At 51.8% G+C, this 24,852-nt stretch overlaps 1 pseudogene; it reads right to left on the bottom strand.

The window, feature by feature from the left end:
* Window positions 1–10,221: 10,221 nt before the first annotated feature.
* LOC149428893 (E3 ubiquitin/ISG15 ligase TRIM25-like) lies at window positions 10,222–11,386 on the bottom strand (annotated as a pseudogene).
* Window positions 11,387–24,852: the final 13,466 nt, after the last annotated feature.

Genomic DNA, 24,852 nt, shown 5'->3' with positions numbered 1-24,852 from the left:
CATCCATTTGGTTCCAGGCATTGAGACAGCTCGGCGGTTACAAGTGCTTCTCCAATGATTGGTTCCGATATCTATTCCCGTGGATTTGAGGCAATGTGGATTTTTATTGTGAGATTCAGGGAAGTGCATTGAGACGGAATGTTCCTTGGATCCTTCTGTAATATTGTTCCGGTGTTCTCTGGGCCTGTCTCTCAGTCTCCTGGTGGTTCTGCCTATATATTGTTTCCCGCAGGCACACTCAAGCAAACATACAACATGTGTGTTATTACATGTAATCACTGTTTGTATGTCATAAGTCTTTCCGGTATTATTAGAGCGGAAACTCTTAACAGTTTTTTATGGATCCCGTTGTAGACACATAACATGCAGCGATTACACGGGTAAGATCCGGGGGGCGTGGTCTGCCGAGATCCAAGATGGCTGCGTGACACGGGATCTCCTGCCAGCCAGAGACAAGGGTAAAATCCTTTTTGGTTAAAACAGAAAGAAAGTTGTTTTGGTGGATTAATGATATTGGGGGTCAAAGTATTCCTCAAAGGAAGGGCTTTTCTAAATGTGTTTTCCAGGAAATCAGGTAAAGCCTCTCCCAATATGGGGTCATTTTTGAGAATGGACCAAATTTTCTTAATGGTCGAGGTCGTCCGTTGGGCTCAGCAGGTCCGGTCAGGGTTGCGTCGTGGAGGGCGATGGTAGGCCTCACCAGGCTAAGGTCATCTGCTGGGTTCGGCAGCGTGGAAGCAGGCTCGCTTCTGGTCTCTTGGTTGTTGTTAGGGCAGTAGGAGGCCGGTGGGCAGCCGGATTGGGCGCTGTAGGCCGTGTGCTGGCAGCCAGATTTGGGCGCTGTAGGCTGTGTGCTTGGTCAGCACAGGCCACTCCCCTCCTCCAGGTGTGGGTAGAGTAGGGGAGGCCTTCCCAGCTCACCCTGTTGCTGGGTGCTGGTTGCTGGCTGTTGCAGGTACACATGTTTGATGGGTGCAGGGTGGCCTGGAGTGGCCCCTGGGCCGATGGGTGCCAGCTGCTGGCTCGGTGCTGGCTGTTGCAGGGTGCTGGGTGCCCTGGAGTGGCCCCTGGGCTGAGGCTGGGTGCTGGTTGGTGGGTGCTGGCTGTTGCAGGGTGCTGGGTGGCCTGGAGTGGCCCCTGGGCTGAGGCTGGGTGCTGGTTGCTGGGTGCTGGCTGTTGCAGGGTGCTCGGTGGCCTGGAGTGGCCCCTGGGCCGAGGCTGGTTGCTGGTTGCTGGGTGCTGGCTGTTGCAGGGTGCTGGGTGGTCTGGAGTGGCCCCTGGGCTGAGGCTGGGTGCTGGTTGCTGGGTGCTGGCTGTTGCAGGGTGCTCAGTGGCCTGGAGTGGCCCCTGGGCCGAGGCTGGGTGCTGGTTGCTGGGTGCTGGCTGTTGCAGGGTGCTGGGTGGTCTGGAGTGGCCCCTGGGCTGAGGCTGGGTGCTGGTTGCTTTGTACTGGTTGGTGGGTGCTGGCTGTTGCAGGGTGCTGGGTGGCCTGGAGTGGCCCCTGGGCTGAGGCTGGGTGCTGGTTGCTGTTTGGTGGGTGCTGGCTGTTCCAGGGTGCTGAGTAGCCTGGAGTGGCCCCTGGGCCGAGGCTGGGTGCTGGTTGTTGGGTGCTGGCTGTTGCAGGGTGCTGGGTGGCCTGGAGTGGCCCCTGGGCCGAGGCTGGGTGCTGGTTGTTGCAGGGTGCTGGGTGGCCTGGAGTGGCCCCTGGGCCGAGGCTGGGTGCTGGTTGCTGGGTGGCCTGGAGTGGCCCCTGGGCTGAGGCTGGGTGCTGGTTGCTGGGTGCTGGCTATTGCAAGGTGCTGGGTGGCCTGGAGTGGCCCCTGGGCTGAGGCTGGGTGCTGGTTGCTGGGTGCTGGCTATTGCAAGGTGCTGGGTGGCCTGGAGTGGCCCCTGGGCTGAGGCTGGGTGCTGGTTGCTGGCTGGGTGCTGGTTGGTGGGTGCTGGCTGTTGCAGCGTGCTGGGTGGCCTGGAGTGGCCCCTGGGCTGAGGCTGGGTGCTGGTTGCTGGCTATTGCAAGGTGCTGGGTGGCCTGCAGTGGCCCCTGGGCTGAGGCTGGGTGCTGGGTGCTGGCTGTTGCAGGGTGCTGGGTGGCCTGGAGTGGCCCCTGGGTTGAGCCTGGGTGCTGGTTGCTGGGTGCTGGCTGTTGCAGGGTGATGGGTGGTCTGAAGTGGCCCCTGGGCCGAGGCTGGGTGCTGGCTCGGTACTGGTTGGTGGGTGCTGGCTGTTGCAGGGTGCTGGGTAACCTGGAATGGACCCTGGGCCAAGGCTGGGTGCTGGTTGCTGGCTGTGGCAGGGTGCTGGGTGGTCTGGAGTGGCCCCTGGGCTGAGGCTGGGTGCTGGTTGCTTTGTACTGGTTGGTGGGTGCTGGCTGTTGCAGGGTGCTGGGTGGCCTGGAGTGGCCCCTGGGCTGAGGCTGGGTGCTGGTTGCTGTTTGGTGGGTGCTGGCTGTTCCAGGGTGCTGAGTAGCCTGGAGTGGCCCCTGGGCCGAGGCTGGGTGCTGGTTGTTGGGTGCTGGCTGTTGCAGGGTGCTGGGTGGCCTGGAGTGGCCCCTGGGCCGAGGCTGGGTGCTGGTTGCTGGGTGGCCTGGAGTGGCCCCTGGGCTGAGGCTGGGTGCTGGTTGCTGGGTGCTGGCTATTGCAAGGTGCTGGGTGGCCTGGAGTGGCCCCTGGGCTGAGGCTGGGTGCTGGTTGCTGGGTGCTGGCTATTGCAAGGTGCTGGGTGGCCTGGAGTGGCCCCTGGGCTGAGGCTGGGTGCTGGTTGCAGGCTGGGTGCTGGGTGCTGGTTGCTGGCTATTGCAAGGTGCTGGGTGGCCTGGAGTGGCCCCTGGGCTGAGGCTGGGTGCTGGGTGCTGGCTGTTGCAGGGTGCTGGGTGGCCTGGAGTGGCCCCTGGGTTGAGCCTGGGTGCTGGTTGCTGGGTGCTGGCTGTTGCAGGGTGATGGGTGGTCTGAAGTGGCCCCTGGGCCGAGGCTGGGTGCTGGCTGGGTACTGGTTGGTGGGTGCTGGCTGTTGCAGGGTGCTGGGTAACCTGGAATGGACCCTGGGCCAAGGCTGGGTGCTGGTTGCTGGCTGTGGCAGGGTGCTGGGTGGCCTGGAGTGGGCCCCTGGGCCAATGGAGAGGGCCCCAGGGAGCAGGTAAGTCAGCAGGGGGCGGAGCGGCGGTGATCTGAGCCGATGATCGTCGTTCCAGGTTGGCTGCGGCAAAAATTGAGGCCACGGTAGGCTGCAAATCCCGGAGCTCCAGGATTGGGTCGAAAATGGCCCAACACCCCTCCCTGGGTGCTTATTGGGGATTGCAGGGTCACAGGGGCCCCTCCAGAGTCTGCTGCCGCCCGGATGGCAGTGGATGGGGACTTGGGCAACGGAGCTCCTGGCTACAGAACTGCTCCGGTCGCCATCTTGAGCGGAAACAATTGTGATCTTGGCAGAAATTTAAACATTTCAAAATAAATCTTTTATGTTTAGTTGGAATATTAGAATATTTATTAACCCCCCTGGTGGTATTCCCGAGTGTAGCTCGGGGTAAGATGTCAGTACCAAAAGTGGTGACCCCCCCGAGCTACACTCGTGCTTACCCTGCGGCGTTGCTCAGGGATTCCCTGCAGCACTTACCTTGTCCTTCGCTCCCGCGATGTGTCCCCTGCAGCGTCCCCGGCCATCTCCTCCGGCCGATCCCGGCATCCGGCTTCTGTGTTCCGGTCCCTGTGATGTTGGGACGTACGGGTGCCGCCAGTGGCGGGAAATTTGAAAATTTAAAAAAATTTAATTTTTTTCAAAAAAAATTTTCCATAGTAAAACATTGCTGTTTCAACCCATTTCACATACATTTTGTCCCGAGTGCTTTGTCCGGCGCCCTGCCTGCGTTTTTACTGCCCATTCTGCCTGGAAACTGAGAAACGTCCATGGCGTCCAAAAAGCGTCCCTTTAGGTCAGACGCGGTTTTAGAGCGGCTAGAGAACAGCGATAGTAAATCAGAACCACTTGCAGAATTGAGTGATAATGATTGGTGGGGGAAATTCCTCATCAGACACTGAAAACGATTCTGCGACTTTGCTCAGCGATGGGCCAACTTGGCGCTCTATTTCACATTTCAGTGTTTTTGGTGATTATATTATTGAATTACATTTATTATTATTATATTATTATTTTTTATGATTATTTATTAAATTATAATCTATGATTTCGTGTTTCAAGTTTTATCCTCCCCGGGATGTTTACTAGACTCTTGTCCGGACAGATTTCAGGGAGTTATTCCTAAAAATTACAGCTGACTATAAAAAAAATACATATTTCCATGAAAAAAAAGTACCGCTTTCAGCACCAAAAATCTGAAATAATCAGACCGCCAGGGAGGTTAAGGGCCCATTTTGCTGCTTCTATATCTCCTTCATGGTCCATGTTTGTATATAGCGAGGAGACATGTGCTGGACTTACACGCGTGTTTATATTTACATTCACATGTTGGATGACTTGTATGACATGCTTTGTGTGTCTGAGGTCAGCTGGTGTCTGTTCCACCAATGGTTGTAGAGAATGATCAATGTATTCCCCTAATCTAGATGTCAGAGAATCTATCCCATTGATGATTGGTCTGCCTGGCGGGTGACGGCCATCTTTATGTATCTTTGGGACTGAATAGATTTTGGGTCATTTACAGACTGAGGGAACCAAATACTTCTCCTCTTTATTATTTACAATTCCTTTCCGGCTGCCACACTGTATTCCTTTCATCAACTCTTTCTTGTAGGTTTTATAGGATTTCTGTTCAGTTTCTTGTCTGTATGAACATCAGCGATCATATTATTCATAGTAGACTGATAATAGTCTGTAGATCAGAGGTTCTCATCCTTCCTAGTGCCGGGACCCCTTAATACAGTTCCTCATGTTGTGGTGACCCCCAACCAGAAAATTATTTTCGTTGCTACTTCATAACTGTAATTTTGCTGTTATTATGAATGGTAATGTAAATATCTGATATGCCGGATGGATCTTCATTGTTACAAACTAAACTCATAGCATAGTGATTAGTCACAAAAACAATATGGAATTATATATTGGGAAATATTTTTATCACCCCCATAAAAATGCATCTGCCCCCAATAATGATGATGACCCCACCCCCCACTATAATGACCTATCACCCCCATAAAAATAAATCTGCCCCCAATAATGATGATGACCCCACCCCCTCTATAATGACCTATCACCCCCATACAAATGCATCTGCCCCCAATGATGATGATTACCCACCCTCCTCTATAATGACCTATCACCCCCATAAAAATACATCTGCCCCCAATAATGATGATGACCCCACCCCCTCTATAATGACCTATCACCCCCATACAAATGCATCTGCCCCCAATGATGATGATTACCCACCCCCCCTCTATAATGATCTATCACCCCCATACAAATGCATCTGCCCCCAATGATGATGATTACCCACCCTCCTCTATAATGACCTATCACCCCCATAAAAATACATCTGCCCCCAATGATGATGATTACCCACCCCCCCCCTCTATAATGATCTATCACCCCCATACAAATGCATCTGCCCCCAATGATGATGATTACCCACCCTCCTCTATAATGACCTATCACCCCCATAAAAATACATCTGCCCCCAATAATGATGATGACCCCACCCCCTCTATAATGACCTATCACCCCCATACAAATACATCTGCCCCCAATGATGATGATTACCCACCCTCCTCTATAATGACCTATCACCCCCATAAAAATACATCTGCCCCCAATGATGATGATTACCCACCCCCCCCCGTCTATAATGATCTATCACCCCCATACAAATGCATCTGCCCCCAATGATGATGATTACCCACCCCCCCTCTATAATGATCTATCACCCCCATAAAAATAAATCTGCCCCCCAATAATGTTTACCACACCCCCCTCTATAATGACCTATCACCCCCATAAAAATACATCTGCCCCCAATAATGATTACCCCACCCCCCTCTATAATGACCTATCACCCCCATACAAATGCATCTGCCCCCAATGATGATGATTACCCCACCCCCCTCTATAATGACCTATCACCCCCATAAAAATACATCTGCCCCCAATAATGATGATGACCCCACCCCCTCTATAATGACCTATCACCCCCATAAAAATACATCTGCCCCCAATAATGATTACCCCACCCCCCTCTATAATGACCTATCACCCCCATACAAATACATCTGCCCCCAATAATGATGATGACCCCACCCCCTCTATAATGACCTATCACCCCCATAAAAATACATCTGCCCCCAATAATGATTACCCCACCCCCCTCTATAATGACCTATCACCCCCATACAAATACATCTGCCCCCAATGATGATGATTACCCACCCTCCTCTATAATGACCTATCACCCCCATAAAAATACATCTGCCCCCAATGATGATGATTACCCACCCCCCCTCTATAATGATCTATCACCCCCATACAAATGCATCTGCCCCCAATGATGATGATTACCCACCCTCCTCTATAATGACCTATCACCCCCATAAAAATACATCTGCCCCCAATAATGATGACGACCCCACCCCCTCTATAATGACCTATCACCCCCATAAAAATACATCTGCCCCCAATAATGATGATGACCCCACCCCCTCTATAATGACCTATCACCCCCATAAAAATACATCTGCCCCCAATAATGATTACCCCACCCCCCTCTATAATGACCTATCACCCCCATACAAATGCATCTGCCCCCAATGATGATGATTACCCACCCCCCTCTATAATGACCTATCACCCCCATAAAAATACATCTGCCCCCAATAATGATGATGACCCCACCCCCTCTATAATGACCTATCACCCCCATAAAAATGCATCTGCCCCCAATAATGTGGATAACCCCACCCCCTCTATAATGACCTATCACCCCCATAAAAATGCATCTGCCCCCAATAATGTGGATAACCCCACCCCCTCTATAATGACCTATCACCCCCATAAAAATGCATCTGTCCCCAATGATGATGATTACCCAACCCCCCTCTATACTGACCTATCACCCCCATAAAAATAAATCTGCCCCCAATAATGATGATTACCCCCCCCAAATAATCTGCCCCTCATCCCTATAAAAATGCCCCCCCAAATGATAGTCTGTCTGCCCTTCTCCCCCTCTATAATAATTTATCACCCCCATAATTATCTGCCCCCCATAATAATTTATCTGGGGCGGGGTACAGTGAGAGCCGCTCCCACTGTACGATGGGGTAGGCACTAACCTGGATCTGCCCCGATCTTGTTGGGTGATCCGGACATGACATCGGCCACGTTCAGGCAGTTCATGGGGACGGCTGGTCGGGTCATTCAGGGCGGGAAACTTCAGAATGCGGCGGGAGATCTCCGCACAATTCCTCCGCTTCAAACAGCTGCGCGCATTCCAGCACAAAACCCGACCAATCAGGGACGGACCGGTCTACCAATCAGCGAAGGCAGAGGGAGTTAAATCCCCCTACCCAGAGAGAGGGGCGTGCCCAGGTGTGATTGACACGTGTTTTGGCAGCGGTGTCTCGGTTCCTAAGACCGTCGGAAATATGTTTTTTCCGATGGTCTTAGGCGACCCCTGTGAAAGGGTCGTTCGACCCCCAAAGGGGTCACGACGCACAGGTTAAGAAACCGCTGCTGTAGATAATCCCGCCATGGCTCCTCCCCCCGCTGGACGCATTACTACGTCTTTCCTGCTTTATAAACCTTTCATCCCTTTTTCCAAGATGCGTTCTTCTTTGTATGTTTAATATTTAGGGCCCCTAAATCTTCTATTCCCGATATCAATATATTTATTATGTACAATGTTGGGGCTAAAAACCGACTTATCCCTGAAATTGCTGCGATGTGTTACCCCCCCCTCACAATTGTTCTTATAATAGGATTTGGGGCGTAATATTTTTTAGGTTGAGATTTCTTACTACCGCCGGAGTGAAGAACTCCATTAATTTGGGGGGCCCCTCCTTTATTTTCTGCTTCCCCATCCTACTGCCTCTGTGCCCCCCACCACCCGGAGGTGAGTAGGAAAGTCGGCGGGATTCCCCGCTGTCACTCATCGCTTTGACACCCTGCGGCTCTCGGCGGGTCCTGGAGCTCTGCTACTGTGCGGCCATCTCCATCCGCCGCCGGCCACGCCCCCCAATTACATTTATCTTTAACAGTTGAAAAATGACAGTTATATTTGACAGTTGAAAAATGACAGTTTATTTTACCGTGGCAATAAAATGCAGATCATTTTTGACAGTGAAAAAAAAAATCACATTTAAAAAAAGAGGGGTTTTATTGACAGTTGAAAAATGACAGTTTTTTTGTCAGTTGAAAAATTAGTTTTTTTGACAGTTGAAAAATTACAATTTTTTTGACAGTGGCAAAAAATTAGTTTTTTTTGTCAGTTGAAAAACATTTATTTTTGACAGTAGAAAAATGAGAGATATATTTTACATTGGGAAAAATGGCAATTGAAAAATGAGTGTTTTTTGACAGTTGAAAATGACAATTTTTTTGTCTTAAAAAACATTTTTTTTCACAGTTGCAAAATGACACTTATATTTCTATAGTGGCAAGAAATGACAGTTTTTGTCAGTGACAAAAATGACAGTTGAAAAATGACAGTTATTTATTTTACATTAGTTATTTTTACAGTTGAAAAATGACATTTATTTTTAAAAGTTGAAAAACAAAAGTTATATTTGACAGTTGAAAAATGACAGTTTATTTTACAATGGCAATAAAATGCAGATCATTTTTGACAGTTGACAAAAAAAATCACATTTAAAAAAAAAGAGGGGTTTTTTGACAGTTGAAAAATATGAGTTATTTTTTGTCAGTTGAAAAATTTGTGTCATTTTTTTGCCACTGTCAAAAAAACCTGTAATTTTTCAACTGACAAAAAATGGCATTTTTCAACTGTCAATTTTTTACCACTGTAAAAAAACTCATTTTTCAACTGCCAATAAAACCTGTCATCTTTTAGTTGTCATAAAAACCCTCATTTATCAACTGTTATTTGCTGCAACTGTCAAAAATAAACTGTACTTTTTTTACCACTGTCAAAACAATTGCGATTTTTCAACTGTTAAAAATAACTTTCATTTCTCAATTGAAAAAATAATCTCATTTTGAACTGTCATTTTTTTCCATTGTCAAAAATTTACTTTTTTTTTATGCCACTGTCAAAAAAAACTCTTGTTTCTGCTGTCAAAAATAACTCATTTTTCAACTGTCACAGATAACTGTCATTTTTCAACTGTCAAAAAAACCTCTAATTTTTGAACTGTCATTTTATTGCCACAGTGAAAAACAACGGCCATTTTTTAACTGACAAAAACTGTCATTTTTAAATTGCCATAAAACTCATTTTTCAACTGTCATTTTATTGTCAAAAATAAGTGTGACAAGCATGCATCCAGTGAAGGCGGAACACTTGGACCTCCTGCATGCTTGTTCCTGGTCAGTGACAGCCTAGGGAGTGAAGTGAGGTTTAGGATGAAGATGACGGCCCAGGAACCTGCAGCTTTCTTCACAAATCACTCCTGTTTCCTGCCCTTCCTCCTATTGGCTGAGTATTGCACCAATCACATCATCCCCCTTGTGATGTTTCTGGGCGGATCGCTCACTTCTGGCTCCTCCCACATGTATTTACACAACCTCCAAATATATATACCACGGCATGGAGGGGCTGAGTGAAGGTGGTGGTGAAGGTAAAGAGGTGTCGGATCGGGTCACACAGATCATAGAAGGAGATCCGCCCGGCCTCATAATCCAGATCTATCCTGACTCTGGTACTGGAGACACCGCCGGGTAATCGGGTCCTATTACTGTCATGTCTCACTGAGTAATTATAAAACCCCAACAACCCCACCCTCTCCAACACCCAGGACTTCTTATTACATCCAATCTCTGACTGACCTCCTCTCCTGTCTATATTGGGGTAACACATCCCGACTATCCAGTACTCTGCCCCCCCGACATCCACGTCCCAGTAATGTCTCCCGGAGGAGAAGCTCTGACTGCTCATCACCTGAGGATAACCCTGGAACCTCTCTGGTGTTTCTGGGCGATTCTGATACGAAAATGTTGATGAGGTTGCAGTTTTCCCGTCATCTGATATACGTATATCATTACCAGCTGTCCTCACATCCAGTAATATGTCTGTAACCCCCGACACCCCCCATGTTTGCTGTACAGCCCCAATATTTGGTCCTCCAGTGGGGGAGGGTTGGGGGTCTGGCCTGGATGGTGGAGCATTGATGGGACCTTTGCCCTTTGTAGTAGAATGTGGAGAGACATGTGTGCCTGTACATTTCTGTACATTGACCCCAGACATGATATCAGATAAACCCGTGTGTAATGTGTGTGAGATCCCCCCCACATCCCCATCCCCTCCATCATGGAGGAGGTTCTCATGTCTCTCTCTGTCCTCATCATCTCCATCCTCAGTATCACACAAGTCACCTGTCTCTGATTCCTGTAGGACAGTCAGTGGATCCGTCATGTTACACAGCTCCTCAATGTCCCTCATCTTCCTGGACAGCTCCTCCTTCTTTATTTCCAGATCCCGAATATAATCCAACATGGGACGGGAGACCCGCTCTGCCCACCCGGAGATGTCCCTCAGGACTCTCTTCTCCAGGTCTTCCAGATGTCTCCTGAGGTCTCTGAACAGGGCAGTGACTCTCTTGGTTTCATCATCTGCTTTTCCTTGTACTTTCCTCCTGCGTTCCTGCAGACTCTGGACTCTTTTCTCCATCTCCTCTCTCTCTGTCATCAGTTTCTGCAGAACATTCCTCAATTTGTTCTTCTTCATCTCAGAGGCCTCCTCCAGAGTCTCCACCTGGTGTCCCCGATGTTCTCCGGCCAAACTGCAGGACACACAGATACAGGTGGAGTCCTCGGTGCAGTAATACTCCAGGATCTTCTTATGGATGGAGCATTTCCTGTCCTTCAGGGAAGTGGTGGGGTCACATAGGACGTGTTCTGGTGACTTGCTGTGGACTCTCAGGTGGTTGTCACACAGAGAAGCTTCACACAGCAGACAGGATTTCACAGCCGGTACAGGAGTGTGAATACAGTGAGTACAGAAGACCCCGGACTCCTCCTGCTCTGGATGGGTAGACTGGAAGTTCTCCACTATGTTACGTAGTGTTGTGTTCCTCCTCAGTTCAGGACGTTCCTGGAACTCTTCTCTGCATTCAGGACAGGAATAACCTCCAGTCCCCTCCTGTGTATCCAACACACGGCCAATACAGTCCCGGCAGAAGTTGTGTCCACATCTCAGGGTTACAGGATCTGTATAAATGTTCAGACAGACGGAACATTCCAGCTCCTTCCTCAGATCAGAAGACGCCATCGCTGACAGCAGAAGAGAGAAACGAAAGTGAAAGTAACCAGTGTGACCCGTTGTGTACGATCCTACAGGGAGGGGCTGAGACTCGTAGACATAGGAATCCTTACACAGAGGAGCACATACAGCACATGGGGGGATTCCTGACATTAATCTCCCTATCTGAGGAAAATAAAGAATATTTAATAGTCTGTGGAAACATTGTGTCAGGAATATTTATTCTTTGAAATGATCATTTGAACACAAATTACCCAGAGAAAATGGGTTTATCTGAAGAAATACAAGAGATCCGAAGATTAGCGTGTAAGGGGGCTTCTGATTGGCTGATTATTGGTATTAAAGGTACAAGTAGAACCCCATTTCTTCTAGGATAGAACAACCCACCTGATTGCAGCCCTTTACCTCGGCCATATTGTGCCCATCTCCTTGTCATAGGCTTTCCCATAACCCCCCTGGCCATTAGCTTTTACATTAAATACAAACAATGTCCTCACAGAAGAGATAGTTTCTGAATTTTATTGGTGTTCTTCGGAAGACGGCGTCATCCCATCACATGGAGATACTACCAGCTAGTCTTCACCATCCGAATCAATGGTTATGTTTAGAGATGAGCGAAGTATTCAAAAATTCGATTCGGCTGATTCGGCGAATTCGAGGAATAAATTTGATTAGATGCAAATATATTCGCTGCGAATTTAACTTATAAAAGGGTGTTTCTAGGCTTCAGAGAGCCTTTATATTAGTGCAGAACACTGTACCTTTAATTTAAATGCCCTTGGAGTCTGCTGGGGAAGAGAAATAATACTGTCAGTCAGTATGACATGCAGATGAGTGCCGTCGATCTTAGAATCACTGCACACTTCACTCATTTGGGCAGTCACGGGGCCAAAACCAGAGTGTGGAGCCACAGTGTGGCGGTGGAGGCAGCAGCAATGGGAGGCCATACAGCAACCTATGACAAAATGGAACCCACCAGCAGTGTGAGGAGACCTGAAAGTGGCACATGGCAGAGTGTGGCGATGGAGACAGCAGCAATGGGCCGTACAGGGACCCATGACACACTCTGGACCTGGCAGCAGCATGAGGAGGCGGTACGGGGGCCCATGGCAGATTACGGGCCTGGCAGCAGCAATGGGAGGCCCGTAATCTGCCAGCACCCTATGACAAAAAATGGAACACACCAGCAGTGTGAGGAGACCTGAAAGTGGCACATGTTTGGGGCATGATTCATGGCGGATTTAGTCAGTTGTGTCAGGAACTGGTGGTTTGAAATCCAGACTAATCCACGCCTGATTCATTTTCACAAACGTGAGTCTCTCCACATTTGGGTGGACAGTCGTGTCCTCCGCGGAGTTACAATACCTCCTGCCGCACTAAACACGCGCTCCGATGCCACGCTACTGGCCGGGCATGACAGCCTTTCAAGGGCAAATTCAGCTAGTTGGGGCCAAAGGTCAAGTTTCGTTGCCCAGTAGTCAAGGGGATTGTCTACCTCGGTTGGCAGGGTGCTGTCCAAGTAGGCCCAAGCCTGTTGTTTGAGGTCCTGCTCCAGGTCCACCTGATGCTGCTGCTGCTGCGGCTGGTTAGTAGTTTCCTCACTGCGCTGGTGAAGAAAGCTACTCATCATCGACTGCAGACTGAGGCAGCCGCTGCTGGTGGAGCTGCCACTGCTCCTACCACCCCACCCCTGCTGCCATGGCAGCGGAACGCGAGCGCACAGGGCCCACAGTGTCTGAGGATGGACGTTGGCGCACAAAGGCAGAGACCAACTGACTACATAGGTGGTTTTTATAGTATGTTATTTTGGCCTCCCTCTCAGCAGGTGTGAAAAAGGCCACCATTTTTGAACGGTAGCGAGGGTCCAACAAGGTGGACAGCCAAAAGTCATCCCTCTGTCTGATGGTTATTATTCGGCTGTCGCTACGCAAGCAACCGAGCATGCTATGGGCCATTTGTGCCAAGGAATGCGAGGGACTCCCTGCCTCCATCTCCACAGCATACTGCCACGGTGCGTCTGGGTCCTCTGTCTTCTCCTCCTCCTCCTCTACCAGATGCTCCTGCTCCTCCACTCCTCTCCGCTGAGTGGAAAAACCACCCATTTCACTCAATAATTCCTGAGCACCAATGTCCTCCTCTACCTCCTCCTCTTCTTCCTGTCCTGCCCCCACAGGGGTCATGTGGCGTTGAGATCTGTGCGCCACGTCTACCGCACCCTGACCAGCCATTGTTAACAGCATTTGTTCCAGGACGTGCAACAGAGGAATGACGTCGTTCATCCCATAGTCCTGTCGACTCACGAATAGCGTGGCCTCCTCAAAGGGCCTGAGCAAGCGCAGGTGTCACGCATGAGCTGCCAATGGCTGACATCTAAGTTACACAGGGGAGGACCTTTATCCACTTGTAACATCAGGAAATCGGTGATGGCCTTTCGCTGTTCGTAAAGGCGGTCTAACATATGTAGGGTTGAATTCCACCTTGTTGCAACGTCACAGCATGAGGAGTCGGTACGGGGGCCCATGGCAGATTACGGGCCTGGCAGCAGCAATGGGAGGCCCGTAATCTGCCAGCACCCTATGACAAAATGGAACACACCAGCAGTGTGAGGAGACCTGAAAGTGGCACATGGCAGAGTGTGGCGATGGAGACAGCAGCAATGGGAGGCCGTACAGGGACCCATGAGACACTGTGGACCTGGCAGCAGCATGAGGAGGCGGTACGGGGGCCCATGGCAGATTACGGGCCTAGCAGCAGCAATGGGAGGCCCGTAATCTGCCAGCACCCTATGAAAAATGGAACACACCAGCAGTGTGAGGAGACCTGAAAGTGGCACATGGCAGAGTGTGGCGATGGAGACAGCAGCAATGGGAGGCCGTACAGGGACCCATGAGAGACTCTGGACCTGGCAGCAGCATGAGGAGGCGGTACTGGGGCCCATGGCAGATTACGGGCCTGGCAGCAGCAATGGGAGGCCCGTAATCTGCCAGCACCCTATGACAAAAAATGGAACACACCAGCAGTGTGAGGAGACCTGAAAGTGGCACATGGCAGAGTGTGGCGATGGAGACAGCAGCAATGGGAGGCCGTACAGGGAATCATGAGAGACTGTGGACCTGGCAGCAGCATGAGGAGGCGGTACGGCGGCCCATGGCAGATTACGGGCCTGGCAGCAGCAATGGGAGGCCCGTAATCTGCCAGCACCCTATGACAAAATGGAACACACCAGCAGTGTGAGGAGACCTGAAAGTGGCACATGGCAGAGTGTGGCGATGGAGACAGCAGCAATGGGAGGCCGTACAGGGACCCATGAGACACTGTGGACCTGGCAGCAGCATGAAGAGGTGGTACAGGGGCCCATGGCAGATTTCAGGCCTGGCAGCAGCAATGGGAGGCCCGTAATCTGCCAGCACCCTATGACAAAAAATGGAACACACCAGCAGTGTGAGGAGACCTGAAAGTGGCACATGGCAGAGTGTGGCGATGGAGACAGCAGCAATGGGAGGCCGTACAGGGACCCATGAGACACTGTGGACCTGGCAGCAGCTTGAAGAGGCGGTACAGGGGCCCATGGCAGATTACAGGCCTGGCAGCAGCAATGGGAGGCCCGTAATCTGCCAGCACCCTATGACAAAAAATGGAACACACCAGCAGTGTGAGGAGACCTGAAAGTGGCACATGGCAGAGTGTGGCGATGGAGACAGCAGCAATGGGAGGCCGTACAGGGACCCATGAGACACTGTGGACCTGGCAGCAGCATGAGGAGGCGGTACGGGGGCCCATGGCAGATTACGGGCCTAGCAGCAGCAATGGGAGGCCCGTAATCTGCCAGCACCCTATGACAAAATGGAACACACCAGCAGTGTGAGGAGACCTGAAAGTGGCACATGGCAGAGTGTGGCGATGGAGACAGCAGCAATGGGAGGCCGTACAGGGACCCATGAGAGACTCTGGACCTGGCAGCAGCATGAGGAGGCGGTACTGGGGCCCATGGCAGATTACGGGCCTGGCAGCAGCAATGGGAGGCCCGTAATCTGCCAGCACCCTATGACAAAAAATGGAACACACCAGCAGTGTGAGGAGACCTGAAAGTGGCACATGGCAGAGTGTGGCGATGGAGACAGCAGCAATGGGAGGCCGTACAGGGACCCATGAGAGACTGTGGACCTGGCAGCAGCATGAGGAGGCGGTACAGGGGCCCATGGCAGATTACGGGCCTGGCAGCAGCAATGGGAGGCCCGTAATCTGCCAGCACCCTATGACAAAATGGAACACACCAGCAGTGTGAGGAGACCTGAAAGTGGCACATGGCAGAGTGTGGCGATGGAGACAGCAGCAATGGGAGGCCGTACAGGGACCCATGAGACACTGTGGACCTGGCAGCAGCATGAAGAGGCGGTACAGGGGCCCATGGCAGATTACAGGCCTGGCAGCAGCAATGGGAGGCCCGTAATCTGCCAGCACCCTATGACAAAAAATGGAACACACCAGCAGTGTGAGGAGACTTGAAAGTGGCACATGGCAGAGTGTGGCGATGGAGACAGCAGCAATGGGAGGCCGTACAGGGACCCATGAGACACTGTGGAACTGGCAGCAGCTTGAAGAGGCGGTACAGGGGCCCATGGCAGATTACAGGCCTGGCAGCAGCAATGGGAGACCCGTAATCTGCCAGCACCCTATGACAAAAAATGGAACACACCAGCAGTGTGAGGAGACCTGAAAGTGGCACATGGCAGAGTGTGGCGATGGAGACAGCAGCAATGGGAGGCCGTACAGGGACCCATGAGACACTGTGGACCTGGCAGCAGCATGAGGAGGTGGTACGGGGGCCCATGGCAGATTACGGGCCTAGCAGCAGCAATGGGAGGCCCGTAATCTGCCAGCACCCTATGACAAAAAATGGAACACACCAGCAGTGTGAGGAGACTTGAAAGTGGCACATGGCAGAGTGTGGCGATGGAGACAGCAGCAATGGGAGGCCGTACAGGGACCCATGAGACACTGTGGAACTGGCAGCAGCTTGAAGAGGCGGTACAGGGGCCCATGGCAGATTACAGGCCTGGCAGCAGCAATGGGAGGCCCGTAATCTGCCAGCACCCTATGACAAAAAATGGAACACACCAGCAGTGTGAGGAGACCTGAAAGTGGCACATGACAGAGTGTGGCGATGGAGACAGCAGCAATGGGAGGCCGTACAGGGACCCATGAGACACTGTGGACCTGGCAGCAGCATGAGGAGGTGGTACGGGGGCCCATGGCAGATTACGGGCCTAGCAGCAGCAATGGGAGGCCCGTAATCTGCCAGCACCCTATGACAAAATGGAACACACCAGCAGTGTGAGGAGACCTGAAAGTGGCACATGGCAGAGTGTGGCGATGGAGACAGCAGCAATGGGAGGCCGTACAGGGACCCATGAGACACTGTGGACCTGGCAGCAGCAAGAGGAGGCGGTACTGGGGCCCATGGCAGATTACGGGCCTGGCAGCAGCAATGGGAGGCCCGTAATCTGCCAGCACCCTATGACAAAAAGTGGAACACACCAGCAGTGTGAGGAGACCTGAAAGTGGCACATGGCAGAGTGTGGCGATGGAGACAGCAGCAATGGGAGGCCGTACAGGGACCCATGAGACACTGTGGACCTGGCAGCAGCATGAGGAGGCGGTACGGGTGCCCATGGCAGATTACGGGCCTAGCAGCAGCAATGGGAGGCCCGTAATCTGCCAGCACCCTATGACAAAATGGAACGCACCAGCAGTGTGAGGAGACCTGAAAGTGGCACATGGCAGAGTGTGGCGATGGAGACAGCAGCAATGGGAGGCCGTACAGGGACCCATGAGACACTGTGGACCTGGCAGCAGCATGAAGAGGCAGTACAGGGGCCCATGGCAGATTACAGGCCTGGCAGCAGCAATGGGAGGCCCGTAATCTGCCAGCACCCTATGACAAAAAATGGAACACACCAGCAGTGTGAGGAGACCTGAAAGTGGCACATGGCAGAGTGTGGCGATGGAGACAGCAGCAATGGGAGGCCGTACAGGGACCCATGAGACACTGTGGACCTGGTAGCAGCATGAGGAGGCGGTACGGGGGCCCATGGCAGATTACGGGCCTAGCAGCAGCAATGGGAGGCCCGTAATCTGCCAGCACCCTATGACAAAATGGAACACACCAGCAGTGTGAGGAGACCTGAAAGAGGCACATGGCAGAGTGTGGCGATGGAGACAGCAGCAATGGGAGGCCGTACAGGGACCCATGAGACACTGTGGACCTGGCAGCAGCATGAAGAGGCGGTACAGGGGCCCATGGCAGATTGCAGGCCTGGAAGCAGCAATGGGAGGCCCGTAATCTGCCAGCACCCTATGACAAAAAATGGAACACACCAGCAGTGTGTGAGGAGACCGGAAAGTGGCACATGGCAGAGTGTGGCGATGGAGACAGCAGCAATGGGAGGCCGTACAGGGACCCATGAGACACTGTGGACCTGGCAGCAGCATGAGGAGGCGGTACGGCGGCCCATGGCAGATTACGGGCCTAGCAGCATCAATGGGAGGCCCGTAATCTGCCAGCACCCTATGACAAAATGGAACACACCAGCAGTGTGAGGAGACCTGTAAGTGGCACATGGCACAGTGTGGCGATGGAGACAGCAGCAATGGGAGGCCGTACAGGGACCCATGAGAGACTCTGGACCTGGCAGCAGCATGAGGAGGCGGTACTGGGGCCCATGGCAGATTACGGGCCTGGCAGCAGCAATGGGAGGCCCGTAATCTGCCAGCACCCTATGACAAAATGGAACACACCAGCAGTGTGAGGAGACCTGAAAGTGGCACATGGCAGAGTGTGGCGATGGAGACAGCAGCAATGGGAGGCCGTACAGGGACCCATGACAGATTATGGGCCTGGCAGCAGCATGAGGAGGCGGTACAGGGGCCCATGGCAGATTACGAGCCTGGCAGCAGCAATGGGAGGCCCGTAATCTGCCAGCACCCTATGACAAAATGGACAGCACCAGCAGTGTGAGGAGACCTGAAAGTGGCACATGGCAGAGTGTGGCGATGGAGACAGCAGCAATGGGAGGCCGTACAGGGACCCATGACACACTCTGGACCTGGCAGCAGCATGAGGAGTCGGTACGGGGGCCCATGGCAGATTACGGGCCTGGCAGCAGCAATGGGAGGCCCGTAATCTGCCAGCACCCTATGACAAAATGGAAAAAACCAGCAGTGTGAGGAAACCTGAAAGTGGCACATGGCAGAGTGTGGCTATGGAGACAGCAGCAATGGGAGGCCGTACAGGGACCCATGAGAGACTCTGGACCTGGCAGCAGCATGAGGAGGGGGTACGGGGGCCCATGGCAGATTACAGGCCTGGCAGCAGCAATGGGAGGCCCGTAATCTGCCAGCACCCTATGACAAAATGGAACACACCAGCAGTGTGAGGAGACCTGAAAGTGGCACATGGCAGAGTGTGGCGATGGAGACAGCAGCAATGGGAGGCCGTACAGGGACCCATGAGAGACTCTGGACCTGGCAGCAGCATGAGGAGGCGGTACGGGGGCCCATGGCAGATTACGGGCCTGGCAGCAGCAATGGGAGGCCCGTAATCTGCCAGCACCCTATGACAAAATGGAACACACCAGCAGTGTGAGGAGACCTGAAAGTGGCACATGTTTGGGGCATGATTCATGGCGGATTTAGTCAGTTGTGTCAGGAACTGGTGGTTTGAAATCCAGACTAATCCACGCCTGATTCATTTTCACAAACGTGAGTCTCTCCACACTTTGGGTGGACAGTTGTGTCCTCCGCGGAGTTACAATACCTCCTGCAGCACTAAACACGCGCTCCGATGCCACGCTACTGGCCGGGCATGACAGCCTTTCAAGGGCAAATTCAGCTAGTTGGGGCCAAAGGTCAAGTTTCGTTGCCCAGTAGTCAAGGGGATTGTCTACCTCAGTTGGCAGGGTGCTGTCCAAGTAGGCCCAAGCCTGTTGTTTGAGGTCCTGCTCCAGGTCCACCTGATGCTGCTGCTGCTGCGGCTGGTTAGTAGTTTCCTCATTGCGCTGGTGAAGAAAGCTACTCATCATCGACTGCAGACTGAGGCAGCCGCTGCTGGTGGAGCTGCCACTGCTCCTACCACCCCACCCCTCCCCTGCTGCCATGGCAGCGGAACGCGAGCGCACAGGGCCCACAGTGTCTGAGGATGGACGTTGGCGCAGAAAGGCAGAGACCAACTGACTACATAGGTGGTTTTTATAGTATGTTATTTTGGCCTCCCTCTCAGCAGGTGTGAAAAAGGCCACCATTTTTGAACGGTAGCGAGGGTCCAACAAGGTGGACAGCCAAAAGTCATCCCTCTGTCTGATGGTTATTATTCGGCTGTCGCTACGCAAGCAACCGAGCATGCTATGGGCCATTTGTGCCAAGGAATGCGAGGGACTCCCTGCCTCCATCTCCACAGCATACTGCCACGGTGCGTCTGGGTCCTCTGTCTCCTCCTCCTCCTCTACCAGATGCTCCTGCTCCTCCACTCCTGTCCGCTGAGTGGAAAAGCCACCCATTTCACTCAATAATTCCTGAGCACAAATGTCCTCCTCTACCTCCTCCTCTTCTTCCTGTTCTGCCCCCACAGGGGTCATGTGGCGTTGAGATCTGTGCGCCACGTCTACCGCACCCTGACCAGCCATTGTTAACAGCATTTGTTCCAGGACGTGCAACAGAGGAATGACGTCGTTCATCCCATAGTCCTGCCGACTCACGAATAGCGTGGCCTCCTCAAAGGGCCTGAGCAAGCGGCAGGTGTCACGCATGAGCTGCCAATGGCTGACATCTAAGTTACACAGGGGAGTACCTTTATCCGCTTGTAACATCAGGAAATTGGTGATGGCCTTTCGCTGCTCGTAAAGGCGGTCTAACATATGTAGGGTTGAATTCCACCTTGTTGCAACGTCGCAGATCAGGCGATGCTGTGGAATTCCGTTCTGCCGCTGCAGCTCAATGAGGGTGTTCTTTGCGGTGTAGGAATGGCTGAAATGCATGCAAAGTTTACGTGACATTTTAAGGATGTCTTGCAGTGGGATGGTGGATTTTAGGAACCGCTTGACAACCAGATTGAACACGTGAGCCATGCATGGCGCATGGCACAACCTTCCTTGACGCAGAGCAGACACCATGTTCTTTCCGTTGTCGGTCAACATGGTTCCGATTTTCAGTTTGCGCGGAGACAGCCATCTGTCGATTTCTCTGTTCATTACACTCAGAAGTTCCTCCCCTGTGTGACTACGTTCGCCAAGGCATACCAGGTACAGCACAGCGTGACACCGTTGCGCCCTGCACATGTGATATGTTGGTCGGGTAATGGGACTTGGCACGGGGGTAGCGGCTGAGGACACGGCGGAAGAAGAGGTGGTAGAGGCGGACATCTTTGCCGGACCAAGGACGTGCAAACGTGGAGGCAAAAGCGGCGTGACCTGTCCAAGTTGCTGGTGCGGCTGTGCCGGCACCACGTTCACCCAGTGGGCCGTAAATGACATGTACTGTCCCTGACCGTAGTTACAGCTCCACACGTCGGCGCTGCCGTGCACTTTGGCAGAGACCGACATGCTCAAAGACTGGCCCACCATCTCTTCTACATGTGAATGCAGGGCTGGCACTGCCTTTTTGGCAAAGAAATGCCGGCTTGGCACTCTCCAACGCGGCGCGGCACAAGCCATCATTTCTCGGAAAGGTGCTGAGTCCACCACTTGGAAAGGGAGAGACTGCAGCACCAGCAACTTGGACAGGAGGACGTTCAGCTTCTGCACCGTCGGGTGCGTGCTCGCAAACTGTTGTCTCTTGGAAACGGATTCCAAGAAAGACTGCTGACGGAATCCGTGAAGAGGAGTAGCAGGAGAAGGAGCATCTGAACGAGCGGAAGATGCCAACGAGCGACAACTCCCCTCAGCAGAGGTGTTGGAGCCTTGACTGGCTGATAGAGGGCGATTGATGTCGGGTGACGGAGCAAGTAACGGAGCGGGTGATGGAGCGGGGGCTGGGGCAGGCATAACCGCCGTATCTTTATCACGGTTTTCCCAGGCCACTGAATGGCGACGCTGCATATGCTGACGCAACGCTGTAGTCCCAACATGGGCCCCCTGACCAAGCTTGACTTTCTGGCCACATAGTCGACATACGGCTACGTTTACTTCCTCGGGCGGCTTGACGAAAAATTGCCACACCGCCGAGTAGGAAACTTTGCCCCCGCTACTCCTCACTGGCTGACTGCTACTTCCTCCGTGCACACCGGCACCACTACTGGCCGTGGTGGTAGGCTGCAGTGGAGCTGGTGCTCTACTCCATGGCCATTTGCCTCCACTGACACTGCTGCGACCCTGCTGCCTCCTGGGCAACCCACCGACTGTTTTGCTCGCTGCCAAGCTGGCACCCTCTTCTCCTGATGATGCGGAAGAAATTACCTGATGACGACGAGGCTGGTAAGTGCGATCAGCCTCATCATCATCAATTAGGGTCTCCCCCTCACTACTAGCCCCCTCGGCTGCGAGTGGGTCAGGAGACAGACCTGTCTCTAGACCGGCTACCGAGCCACTCTCCTCGCCAGTACTTCTTCGCCTGGCTGCTGAAGAGGCGATTGTCTCCCCCCGTTCCTGACCGCCCTCTGTTAGCTCTTCCTCACTGTACAGTGGGGCTGAGCCCACAGCATGCGATACTTCGCTTGGTGAGGGAACAGCAAAGGACAGGGGCAGGTCGAGGACACGTGATTTCAGTGGGCTTGCTCCCAGGCCATGCCAACTAACGGTTGTGTCTGACGTACCCACCGACCGTTGGCTGTAGGTGTCAGAGGTGACCTGGGAAGAGGAAGACGACCGAGCCAACCAATCGATGACGGCAGGGTTGTCGGTGGAGACACGACCGCTGGATGACACCGGGAGCACTGGCCTCTTTCTGCGACTAGTGCTGCCTCGACCCCTTCCTCTGCTGCCACGTCTGCTCGCTCCTAAAACATTGCCTCCTCTGCCACTCCTCTGCATGTTGTCTGACATACTCTTTAATTCAACGATTCTGTGTCCCTGAGTAACAATTCTGTGTCCCTGAGTAACAATTCTGTGTCCCTCAGTAACAATTCTGTGTCCCTGAGTAACAATTCTGTGTCCCTGAGTAACAATTGTGTGTCCCTCAGTAACAATTCTGTGTCCCTCAGTAACAATTCTGTGTCTGTCCCTGAGTAACAATTCTGTGTCCCTCAGTAACAATTCTGTGTCTGTCCCTGAGTAACAATTCTGTGTCCCTCAGTAACAATTCTGTGTCCCTCAGTAACAATTCTGTGTCTGTCCCTGAGTAACAATTCTGTGTCCCTGAGTAACAATTCTGTGTCCCTGAGTAACAATTCTGTGTCCCTCAGTAACAATTCTGTGTCCCTCAGTAACAATTCTGTGTCTGTCCCTGAGTAACAATTATGTGTCCCTCAGTAACAATTCTGTGTCTGTCCCTGAGTAACAATTATGTGTTCCTGAGTAACAATTCTGTGTCCCTCAGTAACAATTCTGTGTCCCTCAGTAACAATTCTGTGTCTGTCCCTGAGTAACAATTCTGTGTCCCCGAGTAACAATTCTGTGTCCCCAAGTAACAATTCTGTGTCCCTGAGTAACAATTCTGTGTCCCTCAGTAACAATTCTGTGTCCCTCAGTAACAATTCTGTGTCTGTCCCTCAGTAACAATTCTGTGTCCCTCAGTAACAATTCTGTGTCCCTCAGTAACAATTCTGTGTCTGTCCCTGAGTAACAATTCTGTGTCCCTGAGTAACAATTCTGTGTCCCTCAGTAACAATTCTGTGTCCCTCAGTAACAATTTTGTGTCCCTCAGTAACAATTCTGTGTCTGTCCCTGAGTAACAATTTTGTGTCTGTCCCTGAGTAACAATTCTGTGTCTGTCCCTGAGTAACAATTCTGTGTCCCTCAGTAACAATTATGTGTCCCTCAGTAACAATTTTGTGTCCCTCAGTAACAATTCTGTGTCTGTCCCTGAGTAACAATTCTGTGTCTGTCCCTGAGTAACAATTCTGTGTCTGTCCCTGAGTAACAATTCTGTGTCCCTCAGTAACAATTCTGTGTCCCTCAGTAACAATTCTGTGTCCTTCAGTAACAATTCTGTGTCTGTCCCTCAGTAACAATTCTATGTCTGTCCCTGAGTAACAATTCTGTGTCTGTCCCTGAGTAACAATTCTGTGTCTGTCCCTGAGTAACAATTATGTGTCTGTCCCTCAGTAACAATTCTGTGTCCCTCAGTAACAATTCTGTGTCCCTCAGTAGCAATTCTGTGTCCGTCAGTAACAATTCTGTGTCTCTCCCTGAGTAACAATTCTGTGTCTGTCCCTGAGTAACAATTCTGTGTCTGTCCTTTAGTAACAATTCTGTGTCTGTCCCTGAGTAACAATTCTGTGTCCCTCAGTAACAATTCTGTGTCCCTCAGTAACAATTCTGTGTCCCTCAGTAACAATTCTGTGTTCCTCAGTAACAATTCTGTGTCCCTCAGTAACAATTCTGTGTCTGTCCCTGAGTAACAATTCTGTGTCTGTCCCTGAGTAACAATTCTGTGTCTGTCCCTGAGTAACAATTCTGTGTCCCTAAGTAACGGTTCTGTGTCCCTAAGTAACGGTTCTGTGTCCCTAAGTAACGGTTCTGTGTCCCTCAGTAACGGTTCTGTGTCCCTAATACAGAGAGATCTGTCTCTCTTGAATGACTGGAGGCAAATGGAGAATTGTAAGATGGCCGCAATTTATAGCTCCACCATTACACAGTGCTGGCTGGCTGGCTGCTGATTGGCTAATGCGATCACATGTCATGAATGAATGCATTATGGGTCAGCGCGCCTTGTCTGCGCGCCTTCCCAGAGATCCCTGCTCCGTCGCCGCACATGTCGCCGCAATTTTTGGAAAAATTTCGATTCGCGCATCCGAAGTCTGCTAATTTTCGGATTCGGCGCGAATCGAAATTTTCCTAATATTCGAAACGAATTCCACTTCGCCTACTTCGATTCGCTCATCTCTAATCATGATCATCTACAAAACGGCCTTTTCACAATTGCAGGCGCAGGTTGAGGACGCAGTCGCAGGAATAACCTGCGAATCAATGGAATAGCGGAGTCTGTGTTGGATCTCTCACAAACCATAACCAAGGTATTCAAGTCACTCCTTCCGGATCGCAGCCCCGGGTCCTTCGCTTGTGATCGCATCCATAGAGCCCTGCGCCCTAAACCTCCTACTGATAAACCGCCTGGGGACATTGTCCTGTGTATGAAAGATTTCTTGACCAAAGAGGATATTCTTAGAGCCGCTCACAATACCCCAACGATCTCCTTCCATGGCTCGGTTTTACAAATCTTTGCAGATGTTTCTCCGGCTACGTTGGAGAAGCGCAGAAATATGAAGGAGGTTACAACGGCCCTTTTCTCAGCTCATATCCATTATAAATGGGGCTTCCCTTTTA

The sequence above is a fragment of the Staurois parvus genome, unplaced genomic scaffold (genome assembly GCF_062004578.1).
Source record: "Staurois parvus isolate SC_StPar_1 unplaced genomic scaffold, SC_StPar_1.0 ptg002942l, whole genome shotgun sequence".
Taxonomy (NCBI): Eukaryota; Metazoa; Chordata; class Amphibia; order Anura; family Ranidae; genus Staurois; species Staurois parvus.
Note: the sequence above shows the minus strand (reverse complement) of the source record. Positions and strands in the feature narration are given on the sequence as shown.